Genomic DNA, 14434 nt, shown 5'->3' on the forward strand with positions numbered 1-14434 from the left:
CTAGCCCAAAATGCCACTGTATACTTTTCACAAGGAATAAATGGATTAGCTTTGAGCCCGCTATTATTCAGGCCCAGCTGCAGTTTGTTGCCGATTGGGTGCACACAAGGCTCCACTGTGTTGGCGGCGGCGGCTCATGTGATGTCACGGCCATGCCATAAGTGAGGACGGCCGGGTTGCAAATCGCAAACAAATATACATGCACGAGGAGCGTGTCGGAGGGAATCGAACGGCGAGCGCCGCGTTTGTATTCGCTGCAGACACAGAAAACCTTGAAGAACTTTCAAAACCCGTCTATAGCTTGTTTAGAAGAATGGAAGAGAAGAATCAGCCAGCTTCTTTGCTTCCAGCAAGCTTTGACTGACTGTTTATGTGCGACTGTGCTTACATTTAAAAGGGCCTTAAAGGGAACAAAAAAAGAGCAAAGGGCAAGTGATCGATTGGTGGGCTTCACATTTTATTATGGTTTGCTGAAAAATAAGCTGCATCAGATTTGGGCTGTTTTCTTGCAGCTGGAAGGTAAAATCCACCACGCCAAACGTGCATACGAGCACGTTGATCTATCGGCGGAGCGAAATGATAAAACGTCGGCGACTCAAAACGTGCTAACGCTTGTTGCATCGTTGATACATTACACTTTGCCACGGGCCGTTTCAATAGCGTCATTATCGAGACGAGGACAATTGAATTTGTTTCATTTACATGTTGCGCTAATGCTTGTTTGAGAGAAGGGCTCCTTCCGTCCGTCCGTCCGTCCGTCCACTTTTGCTTTAGAATGGAAATCAAATAGTATCCAAAAATGAAACCATTCCCCGTTTTTTGATTACAGTAGCCTACTTTATCACCTCGTTAAAAGGTAAAATGGGGTAACCTTTGAATGTAATCCAACAAACTTTCTTCACGGCCAGACTTTTATGATTTTTTCAAACTTTGTTACAAAGCTTTGAGCCCCCGAGGAAATATTCGGTGACGGCGACCACAGTCGATGAGGAAAAAGGCGAGTGAGGTAAATGTAGCCGTATATTGTCATTGATTAAATTGTCGTGTCCAATTAGCCCCAAACTTGGTGTGGCCTTCTACTCTTCCTCATGCCCTTTAAGTATTGGAAGTGCCTGCAAGGAAAAAATTAGCTCCATCAAGATGCAAGTTGGACTCAAACTGCGACTCAAGCACTCAAGTTTCTGACCCAAAAGCGGAGAAAACAGGAAACGGTTGACAAAAACCATCGATGCTAATATTCAAGTGCGTGTAAAGCAGCAAATAGCGGACCGCCATGTGGCTTTTTATGCTAACTCCCTGCACGGCTATTCAGCGGCTGCTTGATATTTGCCGTTCACGTGACAATCCAAAGCAATCAAGGCCCCCCGTAATTAGTCTACGGTATTCGAGCAATCTGAATTGAAGAGACCCTCTTCCACTGTCGGAAAAACATCCATACTTAATTAATCAGTCATCAGCGGCAACAAATGGTTGCATTCCAGTCGGCAAACATTTGAAAGTGCTCCTGAAACAATAAAATGGGAATATAAATATAGTTTTCATCTCAGCATTAGCTAGGGATAATGAGGGCTGAAGGAATCGACGGTGCGTTTGTGTGAACTCGCCCGGCGCTATCATCAGCCAGGAGTTGCGTAATGGCCTCTCCTTCTCCCCGGGTGCTGTGCCACAGCCCCAAGTGTTGGCTAATTTGCCGCTGTGACATAATTGCTTTCCAGGAGAATAAACTTCAGACAAATTTCAAACACCGGAACAGATAGCGCGTGCGTGCGCGTGTGTGCATATCTTGTCTGCCTGCGAGCATTTGCTTCATTAAAGTTTAATTCACACAAGTTGAGAAGTGGGTCGAGGAAAGGATAAAAGGTGGAAATAACAACAAGTACGCAGCAGCGTAAGCCGGCGGCTTTACCGATACACGCGAGCAAATCGACGGCCTGAGAAGTTTCTTCTTAGGATGCCGCTCTGCGGTTTTATCATCAAAACCGCAGACAAGGTAGCAGCGTTTGCAAACGTTGATCAAATCTCGCAAAGGCGACGGGAAAGAGCAAATTGTGAGCTAATTAGCTCAAAGTTTCAATCGTCCCACAGGCGCTTGGAATAACGGCGCACTGGCTTTCTCGGACGGACAAAATCCGACGTTAGCCAAGCTGCCGTTGGTCTGGCCGTACGGTGGCTAAGGCTAAAGCTAAAGCCAACTGGCAGCCAGCCCACTGGAGGCCTCCGCTCACTCAATATCACTCCAACGTCACTCAACAAGCCGAGGCTCGTCATTCCAAAGCGCGCAGTTTCAAATGGCGCCAATCCTCCTTGTCTTGAAATGTTTGCATTGTGGCTGCCTCGCCTCGCCTCGCCTCACCTCGCCTCGCCTCGCCTTCAGCCAGCCAATGTATTAGGCTCGCAATCAGCAGCACATTTCCAGGCTCTCCTTCTGCTCTTGTTTGGATTTGCATTTACTCAAGTCCTTATCGCCGGCCGGGCTCGCTCTTGTTTCTTATTATAAATTGCCTATTGATCAGCCACAAGACGATAAGGCTCTTCTCTGCGAGGGATGGAGGGAGGCCATTTGTGTGGCTAACATCCTTTTAATTACCCCTAGCCTTTTTTCATCCGGGCACACCATGTGGAATGGGAGTCACGATGGAGTGGAATGGGTCCAAAAAATCCAGCCAGCTGCAAAGAACTGCGTTTCCACCTTCTGTGCTGTGCTCTCTTGTGGCTTTATTGTCCATCAGCCTGCGAGGGATGCACACACACTCTTGTTTTAAAGTGCTCCTTATCTGGCCCATAACTCAGCACCTATTGCCCAAAATTGCTTTTCCACCAAGATGACCAGCAAAAAGTGTTTGGGTAAATTTTTGGTCTGTGCTGTCTCATTGACATGGCGTCAAATTGGATTGAAATTTGCCAGATGACATTTTTTTGTCACAGCAAAAGGTTTTTAGAAGACACAAGAGAATTGTTAAAACATGTTCCTTGAGAGGAGTAAGATCCTTGAAGACATAAAAACAGAACAGCAATCATTTGACCACCCCGGAGGACCGATGCCACCTTCGGGCTGGCATCTGCAGGCTGTGACCAATTGAGCGTTTCTTTTGAAACGGCGCTCACGATCAATAGCTGTCCCGCGGTGGCTGTGACAAATTAAAATGAGGCAAGAGCAGCCACCAATGCCTTCTCCAGACCTCCATTTTTGCAGGTGTGGTATTCTTGTCTTAGAGGGGAGGAAAGTCTCGGCGCGTCCGGAATTTGCGGTAGAGCTGTCGATTGGCGGAGGGCCTCGCTTACTTGCGTGGTCGGTCGTCGGCCCGCCCATCTGTCTCTTCTCGGCGGGACTCGCAATTTGCTGCCTCGCTTTGGCTTGCTGTCCATCGCCAATTTGCCCGTCGGCGCTATTCGCAAGCGTGATGATTGCTTTGAGCTCATAATGGCAACGTTTACACACTGTAAAAAAAAACACACACACACTTGCACACAACTTCCGTTATGGGTCAGTGAAGTTGGAAAAACCTTTCTGCTATTTAAGGCAACAATGATGTGGATCAACCCATTGGCAAGTGATTCCAATGTAGCGGGAAAAGATTGTGTTTGTGGAAAAAGTGCTCCAACTCTAAAATGGATCCAATTGCAGGAAGTAGGATTGTTGAGGATGCTGCAATCCGCGTGTCTCCTGTGGCTGCATCACATTAAACATTCCTACAAGCAACACAAAGGTAGGTCAGTAGCAGGATTTAATTAAAAGCCGACAACAGATCATTACTGCGCTGATGAATATATACGTCACGGCAGACGAGATGGCCGCACATTTGATTTAACGCTCTTCTGTCCATTCGTTGGAATGATTGCTGGTTCTTGATGGCAAAAAAATGGCAAGTATTCTTTGCAAAGAACAAAGAACATTTTAGAGTGATGAAAAGAAAAACACGCTGAAATGCATTCATTGTTGACACGTTTCAAAGAAAAGGGCCACTGTCATGTTGTCAAATGTTGTTAAAGAAATGCGACAAATGTGTTCCGTCTTTTTGTCAAACTACACAAAGGATAAAGAATTACCGGGTACAAGACATCCACTTAGAACACGACATTTTATTTATTTATTCATTTATTTATTTAGATGGCTAGACATGTATTTATTGATTTATTTATTTATTTATTTAGATGGCTAGACATGTATTTATTTATGTATTTATTGATTTAGCTATGTTTATCCTTCTGAACTAACGTAAATCTTCAGGTAGGAACGAACAAATGAATGAGAAAACGCAAACATGTGCTCGGTCCCTTTTTTATTCGTTCCCCCACTTTTGTTCTCGTATCGTCATGCCACTTGAACATGAAGCGCACGCAGCGAGTAGTCCAGACCACGTTGCCGCCTGCTGTTGCTCGTAAAAAAACGGACAGTTGGAAGTGAGCCCGAGGTTTCGGAGCTTTTTTATTTGAAAAGCAAGCAAGCAAGCTTATTGTACACAAGGCGCCCGCCGGCCTTGATTCCATTGCGATTCCCTCGGCCGCTCCAATCAGCATCCTCCGACTGTTTTGTGCCCCGAGCCCGGCCTCCAATCTCCGCTTGTCCGTATTTTCCAATTGTCAGCTTCCCGCGCAGAATGGAGAATGTACGGTCTGCATAAGTCGGTCCATACTCTTCCCACGGCGTCCCATATTGAATTCCAGCACGGCGACTCGACGCCTTCACTCATGAATTGTGCATGAATTTTGATTTTGGACGGCGTCTCTCTCCCCACATGATCACTCCCGAAATTGGCTCTTTGCCGCCGACTTCTAATCAGTGCCTTTTGTTTGAGCTGAGCCAGGCAGGCCGTTGTGATGCAAATGGCGGCGGCGGCGGCGGCGGCGGCGGCGGCGGCGGCGACCCACACCGTGGAGCGACAAAACTCGGGAATACTTGACATCAGATTTAAAGTGCCATTGATTTGTTTATCAAATAATCCCGTCACACTCGCCTACTTCAAACACGCTAATGATATCAAAACACGGAGAGCTTTGACATGCAAATTGGCTGTAAGGGGGATAGAAGACATTTTTCCATTTGTCCCCGCACAGCTGCCTGCACTCATTTGGAGCACAAAGCAGTCCGCTTAGATGGTATTTATAGACGCTTGCGGAGGACACTTTTGATGTTCCCGCACCAGGCTGGAAGAGCTCGCGGCGAAACATTCAAACGGGGGCCAATTGGTTCCACTTGCATCCAATGGAAAACGACCACTACAATTAAGAATCGACGTTGCGACGATGTATTTTTGTGTGCGATTGGCGTCGCTTTGGGAATGACAACATTTAGGGCGTCAAATGTCAAGCTGAAGACAAAGAGTAGCCAAGTGTAAGCAGATGTTTCTCCAACTCCAAAAGAAAAACAATTTGGCTATCCATTACTTAGCAGTGAGCCTGCTGCTCCTCTAATTATTGTCAATAGCGCTCATTAAATGATCTCAACCTCCAGATGGCCGTTGGCTGTCACTCATCCTCTGCTCCGTCACACTCCCCGTGCGTTACGGCGTGCAAAATTCCAGCAGAACGCTTTGTGCGTGGCGGGCGGACAAAAGTGACAGCTCATTACGACGTTGAAAATTGAGCTGGGTGTGATCTATTAATCTGCCGGGGTGCCTCGGCCTGTCTCGCCGTTTACAGTACAGCTCTTCATTAAAGCAGAACAATAGTTCCAATCGCGGCTGATTCATTGGACGCAATCAAAATGAGATCCGGAGGGCCCATCAATTCTGTTGATCGGCGTTCACAGCCGTCGCCGCCGCCGTGCTCAAGGAGATGCCAGATGTCGTGTTGTGCATCATTCCTTTGACTTGTATAGCTTATATATATATATTTTGATTGAGTGATTTGATCCTTTATTTATATTTGATCATTTATTTTGGATTCATTTTGAAGTACTGAGTCAAGCGCTCTTCTCACTTAAGGTCAGCTGAAACTCGCTCTCAAGCAAGCCTAATGAGGACAAGCGGCGCACAAAATGGATGGATTAAAAGTCACTTTGATGGGATTTGCATGGCGTTTAATACCTGTCTGTGGGAGGGGTGCTAATTCCCCACGTGAGGCCAGCGTCGTAACGAGCCAACGGCAGCTAAATGCTGCTATCGATCACTCTCTCCTTTCTATTGATCCTCTTGCCGTATAATCACGCGTGGGCTCATACGGGGGGGGGGTTGGCCGCTTGACTCGCATTGCGCTTAACGGGCTATAAGGACTCGCTTTAGTCAAGTTAACTTTGCCAATGAGTCATACGTCATTATGAGTAATCAGCTGTCAGGAGGAAAAGTGCTTTACGGAAACGGCGCCGGTGCCCTGCTTAATGATGCAGTCTCGGTTGGCGAGCTTCGACAGTCTGCAAGCGTGTTCATTTGTGCGCACGCTCGACCCGCCGCGCTTCTCCCTCAGGTTGTTCTTGTAATTAATATGACCTTTCAAAAGCCCCACCAGTTGTTGCTTTAATTACATTTCCGACTATTCCAATATGATGGCCAACCTTTTTGCAAAAGCACCACCGTTGAGTGACTCTTTCCTATTCGAGTCACATCGCTTTTATTTCCCTTGGAATATCTTGTGTACAACTGTAAATATTCATTGAGAGTAAAAGCGTAGGATCATTTCCTAAAGACTAACGTTAAAGTAATGGCTCCTCTGACGATACGATTGAAAAGGTTGCCAGCCGTGTGTGTGCAGACGTCACGGTGAGCAGGGAAAGGCTTTTTTTTTTCCAATCTTAACAAGATAATTGTCATTGTGAAGAAAAAAAAAAGGTCCCTCCACTCAGACTGAAGCACATTTTCAAACAGTCGCTCGGTCTTCTTCCTGTGACCTTGGCGGAGGTAAAAGTGAAGGTCCAGTGCCCCGACGTCGTCAGCCGGATGGACCAAAAGTTTTCTTCGGCGAGAGGGGGATTAAATGTAATCAAGGTATTAAAGGAGCGAGCCAAGGTCAGCCAGGGCCCGCCGCCACGGCCCCCTCCTCTGACCCGATAGCCCGGCTGGCCGCCTCATCAATCGGAGGTCTCGACCCCTCGCCCTCGTCATCAAGGTGTCAGGGCGGGATGTGGCCCCGCTGGACTGATTTGTCAAGAGGACTTAAATTTGATTGTGATGGGAAGGCGGATGTTCAAATCAAACCTTCAGCTTCCATGTTTGTTTTGCCAACATGAGCCAATGAATATTAATCAAGACGCGGACGTGATTTGGTAATCGCGCCGCCCCAGTTGAGCGGCGGGCGGGTGAACTTTGATCTCTGGCCAAAAGCATTCACGTCACCAAAGCGCATTCCGACAACTCGCCTCCGGGATTCATCTTGATTATTTCGTGGCAGTTTTTCAAATTGGATTCTGCAAAGTCTAAACACATTTCCAAGCGACACGCAAGCAGAACGTTTAGTGAAAAGAGGATCTATATTACGATTGGTTCCCAGCCAGCCAGCGGGAATGCGTGTTGTTGGGTTTTTTTGTGCACTCGGGCAATAGTTTCTATCTGACAAACTGCAGATAATTGGGAGAACCTCCTTTAATTCCTCTTGGATATGGCAACGGTGACATTTTGAAGGTCTTGTCAAATATTCTCGGCTGTCCTTCTAGATTGAGTCATTGGCCCCCTCAGGCGAAGCAAGCGCCACCTCAGACTCGCTATACGCTAACAGTCGGAGGTGGAATCGCTTATGGCAACGAGCCACGGAAATCATGTTTTATTCAAATCTTCCCTGCGTTTTGTGGAAAAGGAGGACAGATGTATTTTCATGAGCAAATGTACACGCCGCATAATGAGGAGATGCGACAGCAGGAGGTCGCGGCCCCGAGGAGACCCAAAGTCCAGCAGCTTTCTGCTCACCATTCTCATTTCATTCTAGAAAGCGGAAGAATGGCAACTTCATTGTTGCTGCTGAAACCTGAATTTTGCATTCCGTGTCGCTCCTCGAAAGTAAACAAATGCTTTGTTTGCCAAAAGTAATCAAATAGCAGTCAACAGATTGGGGAAAATAATAACTCCCAGATCAGCGCTATTTATCATCTTTTCCATCATTTATATGCCAATATTTGGGCCCCGTAATTCTTTTTCCCCACAATTGCTATTGGGTTATAAAACTGTCAGTCCCTGCACACAAGGTTGAAATAGGGCACTCTGAAAACAGCAATAACCAGAGAGAGATTAAAGATTTACGCATTAATGGTACAAACAAGTGCTCCGAAAAAGAAAAAAACAAAAAAGCAATAATGGTTGCGTGATTAGGCCGGCAAAACAAGTTTTCTTTTGCGCTTTCATTTGTTGCCAATGAGACAAAGGCTTCATTTGCTTCCATAATCAAAGGAAGGTGCTGGTCCAGGTAATGCTAACGCTCATTTTGACGGATGGGATTGGAAAATTCCCTTTCACCATAGAAGATATTTGTCCCGACAATCACTTTGTTTGTCTCCATCGTCCAAACCTCGTCCAACTGTGGTCATCTTGGTAAAAAAAAAAACACCTTCGCTGGCAGCCATTTTCAAACTTTTGACTGCGCCGCAAAATTGTGTTCTGTCTCCATAGAAGCACTCAGTTAATGGTGAGATTCCTGCTGACGAACAGGAACGTCCACGGCGTTTTATAGCAGTCTTTGGTTTGACGTTAATTAAAAAGTAAAAACTCAACATTCAAGTGCCGTCATAAAACTTGGTAGGCTGGTGCAGCATGGACAGGCGGAGCAAAACACAGGGCAGCCATATGTGCCCATGTGTATGATGTGGCTCTCTGCAGTAACACAGTAAGAAATGTGGCTCTTGGTCCAGGGGCTCCAGGCGTCCTTCTAAAAAAAAGTTGAACACAAGATTGGAAGCTCACACCAGACCAGACTGGCAGCACAACATGCAGCAAGTTCTTTTGCCGATGGCCGTGGCCAGAGAATTTTGACGAGTCTCTAAGATATCCGCTTTACAAGGCATTTTCATCACTGCTTGTATCTTTAATTCCATTTTGTGTCGCCTTTGACTGAGTGAAGCCCGATGTGAGAATTGAGGAATGATGAAGCAAGCGCTCAATATTGTGAGCGTGCAAACCGGAGAGAAGCGCCAAGCTGATATGAGACAATGCGCCGAGTGAAAAGGAAATGGAAAACATAAGCATCCCAATCGGACTGAAATATTACATTTCACGTTGCTATGGAAATGGTTACCATGGTGCGCAATTTTCAAAGCACCAAAGTGTGACAGCGCTGCACTTTCACAGCTGTTTACATGTTTATGACTCACGTTTTACCTGAAGTCAGCATCTGTCGCAATAGATTTTATTCCCGTTTAACGTTGCATGGAAAGTGTGGGAAATAATGACACGCAGCAGTACTTCATAAAAACATACAAAGAAAAAAACGGACAGCCCTAGTCCCAGGAATGGCAATCTATTCTTTTATGAACGGCAATAATAAAAAAAATGCCTTTCACTAAGGAACACAAATACCCGTCATTTTTTTTATTGCGCAAGAAACTAATACATTTTTTCTCCCTCAATGAAAATCAACTCAAGATTTTAATATTATTGAGGTACTTTATATTGCTTTTCCAAAGCCACAAAAATGCTTAGGCCTGCTCACGTAGGTCAGTAGAAGTAAAAACCGGAAGCGGAATGTCTGCCATCTAGTGGCAAGTGGTGATATGACAACTTAAAACTGCACTTGATACATGTTTGCAGTTCAGCAGCTGGAAATGTGCCTATCTGCTGATTCCAAAAAATCAATAACAGTATTTTTTTTCAGAATACAATTTTGTTAGAAAATAGCATAGTTAGATGTTGAAAGATGTGCGTTGGGCAAAGTCCCTCCACATCTGTGCTGGCAACACTAAAACTCCGCATCACGGCTCATCAACTATGTTCGGACGTGAAATGAGCTCGGCCTTGATGGATGGCCCGGCGACCCGACGCCGTCCGTCACTTTGGGCTCATTCCTCTCCCGTTTCTACAATTTGAGCGCGGGCCCTGGTCGGAGCTGCGCTGTGACAGCTTCGATGAAATTATAATGTCGCCGGACGAGAGAGACATTTGATAAAGAACGCCGCGATCGGGACCGCTTGAGCCTTTCTCCAGCAGCCGGCACGCAGCGTTCCCCAATCTGAGCTGTGCAATTAACTTGCGTTCGGGACACGGGGTCATAAAAGCCCAAAACAAGATGAACAAAGAAATAGCTCCCAAAAAGCCACTTGCGTCCAATTTTGTGATTGAAAAATGGCACATCATGGAATGTTCCCAGCCCGAATACTCTGACGCAATATGAATTTCCGCTCATCTTTGGCGAGACAAATTCACCCGCATAACAATGGCGAGAGAAGCAAGCGGCCGTGAGCCAGGCAGGCCCCGTCTAATGTAATAAAGCCAATCGATACGGCTGGTGATTGACATCTCGCCAATCGATTTCCTTCCCCTGGCTCTGGCCGTAACAGGGCTAATAAAATCGTCCGGCGTCACTTTGCGCGACAGGTGTCACTTGGAACGGCGCTCCGCATCAAGGGAGAGAAAAGCAACGGCGATCAATTCATGTTAATGAGGCCGTTGGAAAGCGCTCTGTTTCTCCTCCGAATGAAGGTCAAGCAAGTGGACGTTTTCTCCCGGCAGAAAGACCAGGCTGACGTTGCCGTCATCTGCTTTCCAATTGGACTTTGACTCTTAGTGTGTCCCAAAACAGCACTAGAATATAAGATGCGCTTTGGCCGAAGGTCCAGATAGCCAATGTGAGCCAAGGGTTGTTGTCTCGCTCCGCTTTCATCTTGAAGCGCTTGATTGGATGGATGGATGGATGGATGGATGGATGGATGGATGGATGGATGGATGGATGGATGGATGGATGGATGGATGGATGGATGGATGGATGGATGGATGGATGGATGGATGGATGGAGGATTGGATGACTGTTAATATCTTAGACGTCTACAACCGTCAATGGCACTGAATGAGTTCCAGCGAAAAGTGGCATCTTGATTCCAAAAGTCTTTTTTTTTGGAATGACCAGATAAGCAAAAGGCTCGTGTGTTTCTTGAAAGTTTTGAAGCCCTTTTGTGTCCTCTCCCAATCTTGTCAACGTGATATTTGCAAGAATCCAAGCCAAAGATGAAAATGCGCGAGACGTCAGCCAAGGCTCCAAAGCCTTCAGGCAACGATCAAAGCCCGAGATCCTGATAAGAATCCCCGGGCAGCCGGTTTGGAGATCCAGCTCACGCTGCCTGAGGGGAGGCCATCTTGTTGGGATGTGGCAAATATGTTTGAACCTCAGCAGACCTTGGTGTTGGATAGCGTGAGCTGCATGAAGTGGCTGACATTTAGCAAACGTGGCATGCATGGGAGAACTAGGTGCCTTTGGGTAAGCTCAGATCTTCCGACTGCAATTTGCCATCTTATTTTTAGAGGCGCCAGCCGGCCCACCAGCGTAAGGGGGTTCCGTTAAGATTAAACGCGGCCGGTCCGAGCGACCTGCACACGTCACGTAAAGAAGAGCGAAGGTTGCGGCGCGTGACGTTTATGAGCTGCTTGAGCAGCTAATGAGCATCCCGGGAAGCTGTTTGTTGCTCGTTGCCAGTGTGGGAGAAGCAAGCAGACAGCCCGGGATCCCAGGACAAATGATGGCGCTTTTGTTCACAGATAATTACGCAAAGGCGGGCGCGTGATCCGATTGACTTTCACAATACGCCGTTATTAGCTGCTCTCGCTACGTTGGTCTGCGGCGGGCTATTTGGCTTTTGTGTTCATTTGGCTGAATAGAAAGGGAAAACAATCTGAGCTCATTCAATGCAGCAAAGAAAAAGGATGAAGGTCACTGTCATAGCTGTTTCGACTTTTTTTTTTCTTCAACTCTATTTAGAGAGCACAACCAGTTTGCATCCATACAAGTGGCGCCTCCTGATGACTTCTTTGACTTTTCCGGGTATCTCCGGTGAAGTTCTGATTGTGAGAACCTTTGTCACCTCGTGCTTGGTGAGGTTTGAACGTGAATCTTGATTGCTCAATGGAGGCTCCGGAATGTGTGCTTGATGAGCAGAGTCAGGTGGGCCCACCACGAGTGTCAGCCTGCAGCGGCCTGCTTCCCTCGCCTCCCTCTTTCCCTCCCTCCCTCTTTTCCTCCCTCCTTCAGTCAGACATCCCGCCGTCTGCAGCCATCATTGTGCAAAGGACAAAAGCAATGTGTGCCACCGCTGGGAGATAAGCGTGGTGATTTATGAGAGCCCGTCACGACGGTAAATATGCACTTTGGGACTCGGCCTGCGGTTTCCTCACCAATCAAGGAGAAAGTGACGGGAATTTAAAATACGCTCGCCTTTAATTTGGCCGGAGCGACGGTTACGTTCAATATGCAGCGTTATCGTGAAGTGATAAACCAAGCAGAAGACTGCCTTGTTTTTTTCTTCGTTGTTGTTTTTTTTGTCACTCGGACTGCAGCCCAAAAAATACATAACTCATTAGCGACTGATGATTATGCAGGAGAAAAGTCAAATCAGACTTTGGCTTTGTAAATAGGCCACAAATGATTCCAAATCATTCAACAGCCATCCCAAACGACATTTCTAAAGTAGGAACTTTCAGCAGATGGCCACGCCACACGTTCACTTTGTTCTTTTGAAAGTTAGCAACCTTAGCGTAGGAATAGTTTAGCCCGGCCTATTTTTTAAAGTCGACGACATATTGGCGACGAGCGGCTCGGCCGGGTCGTTCGTTGTGTGATCAATTACGGATGATGTGACTTTGTGCTTGTGCGCAGCTACTGCGGGGACCGACACAGGTCCCTCAGGGAATATGCTTTTAGGTGTTTTTTTTTAATTTTTCCAAGAATTTCTTTCCTTATTCCGCCATCGTCCATAGTGAATGTTTATCAGTGTTTTTTGAGAAAGAAAAAATAAAAGAAAAGAAAAAATATCGTTGTTTTTTGGCTCCGTTGCGATATCCTTGGCCCACCCTAGGAAGAAGTTCAAAGTCACTTTATTGTCAATCCCTTCATATGTCAAGACACACGACGAAACCGAAATTCCGTTTCCTCCATCCCACGGCGACGAGACACAGTACACGATAAACATACAAGTAGACGACACAAAATAAAAACAAGAAGGCACAAACGATAACTAATAAATAACAAATAAATCAAATGAGTGATGAATAAATAATAAACAAATCACCCAATAAATAAGAGGAGCAAAACTGAGCCAGTGTGCGTACAGCAGACAGTAAGCATAGCGCAAAGTACAGGACGCTACGCAGAGTTCAGGATCCTAACAGCCTGGAGTATGAAGCTGTTGGAGAGTCTGGTGGTGCTGCGCAGGCTCCTGTACCTCTTCCCAGAGGGCAGAAGCTCAAACAAAAAAACACGCTCGCTCCCCCAGTGTGGACATCATTTGCGCTGGGTAAAAGCAGTGAGTGACGTCCAGCGGCTGAGGGTCAACCATAGGACGCTGGGAGGGCTCGCAAATAGTCTGGAGTGCCTTTTGATTTCTGCTTCTCGACTTTTAACACGGCACTTAGCAGCGGCGTGACCTGACCTTTTGCTCGCCGAGCGGAATGTCAATTTTCCAGCTGAACTTAAAGGCAGTCCAAAGTTTGCCGAGAGGGCACCAGTCGGAGTCTTTTCCGTGATGTCATTCTCAATTTGGCTCACGTCGAGCGAGCTTTCCTCGGAGATCGGAACTTGCACTGGGCACACTCAAATGACCTCGGGTCTCGGCCCAGGTCGGATGCACGTGGCCGCGTCGACCAACCTACGTCTTGATGTTTTGCTTGTGGTGTAATGACATCAGCAAGAGTGTGTTGGAGTGAGTCACGCACGCTTGCTATCTTGTCTTGCAGTGCTGCTAACGAAGTCCCGGCGGTTTTAGTTTGTGTCTCGCGCTGCTGTTTTTGTCAAACTCGGCACGAGCAGCAGATGTTTCATTGAAAAAAACAAAAAGAGGAAAGTTTGGTCCTCCCCGAGTGGCCAACACCTGTAAGCCACACCTGCAGGCAAGTGTCACATCTGGGAAGGCTTCTCTTCTTCTTTTTTTTGTGCAACTTTGATTTTGACAGCAATTGTGAACACAAGCACGGTTATTCTTTTAGCTTAGCGACTCGACTCGACTGGTTGTTAGTGGTGCACACATGCAATCCAAATTTCCTCCTGTCCTAAAACTGTCCATGTGCAACACCCACAAAAAGAAAAAAAGCACCTGCTGTCTTCTATCAAATTCCACATAGAGGAACTCAATTTGGGGGTGCTTTTTGTTAGAGGTGCAACTAATATGAATGGAGAGAGAAATAAAAAAAGGGTTGCGGTTGCAACAGCAGACAGCTGCTGGGTGCCAGGGGAACACTCCCCTTCCCTTCCCTTCCCTTCCCTCCTCCACTGCCCCCCCCCTCCTTTGCTTTCTCCCCGGCAGCTTTGTTCCCCGCTCGCCCCTGAAATTCACAAGGAACGTCCTTGTAACTTCTTTCGCCCTAATTTCCTTTCTGCC

The sequence above is a fragment of the Syngnathus typhle genome, linkage group LG9 (genome assembly GCF_033458585.1).
Source record: "Syngnathus typhle isolate RoL2023-S1 ecotype Sweden linkage group LG9, RoL_Styp_1.0, whole genome shotgun sequence".
In the NCBI taxonomy this organism is placed as follows: Eukaryota; Metazoa; Chordata; class Actinopteri; order Syngnathiformes; family Syngnathidae; genus Syngnathus; species Syngnathus typhle.